General features: G+C 30.1%; 1 protein-coding gene across 1 annotated transcript in view; it reads left to right on the plus strand.

Annotated features, from left to right (window-relative positions):
• The window catches only part of LOC107578660 (major facilitator superfamily domain-containing protein 10-like), a gene marked incomplete at its 3' end in the record, with an annotated part of 22,448 nt that overhangs the window by 517 nt on the left and 21,422 nt on the right, over nt 1–509 (plus strand). The window lies entirely within an intron of this gene.

The following is a 509-nucleotide window of genomic DNA, read 5'->3' on the forward strand; positions in this document are numbered from 1 at the left end:
GAGAGAGAGAGAGAGAGAGGCGTTGCGAGTTTACTTGACCCTCTGCCCTACATTTTACTAAGTTAAACTATAGTTAAGTAGCTTTTTAATCAGTCAATGATTCATTAAGAATAAACGTAAACATTTTTATTCAGTACTTTTTGGTAACACTTTTATTTTACACGTTACATGTACTTACGATAGAAGTAACAGTAAATTAGGCATAATTACAAGCAACTAACCGTAAACCAAGTCTAAACCCTAAGTAGGCTACTTGTTGTTCATTAATTTTATCCAGTAATTATTTGTGTAATTATACTTACAACAAGAAAACCTTAAAGTGCAACCTACTTTTTAAATTTATTGTTAAAAAAATCCAATGTTCAATGTTCAGTATCAGGTCAAATGTAAAATGGTGGTAATCATAATACTGAATGATTTCTACATTTTCTAAATGTATCATGATATTTACATTCTGTAAAGAATACCATGGTGCAAATACACAGTATGGTACCATGTCCAAAAAAACT

Source organism: Sinocyclocheilus grahami, unplaced genomic scaffold (assembly GCF_001515645.1).
Source record: "Sinocyclocheilus grahami isolate Dianchi unplaced genomic scaffold, SAMN03320097.WGS_v1.1 scaffold11364.1, whole genome shotgun sequence".
NCBI lineage: Eukaryota > Metazoa > Chordata > Actinopteri > Cypriniformes > Cyprinidae > Sinocyclocheilus > Sinocyclocheilus grahami.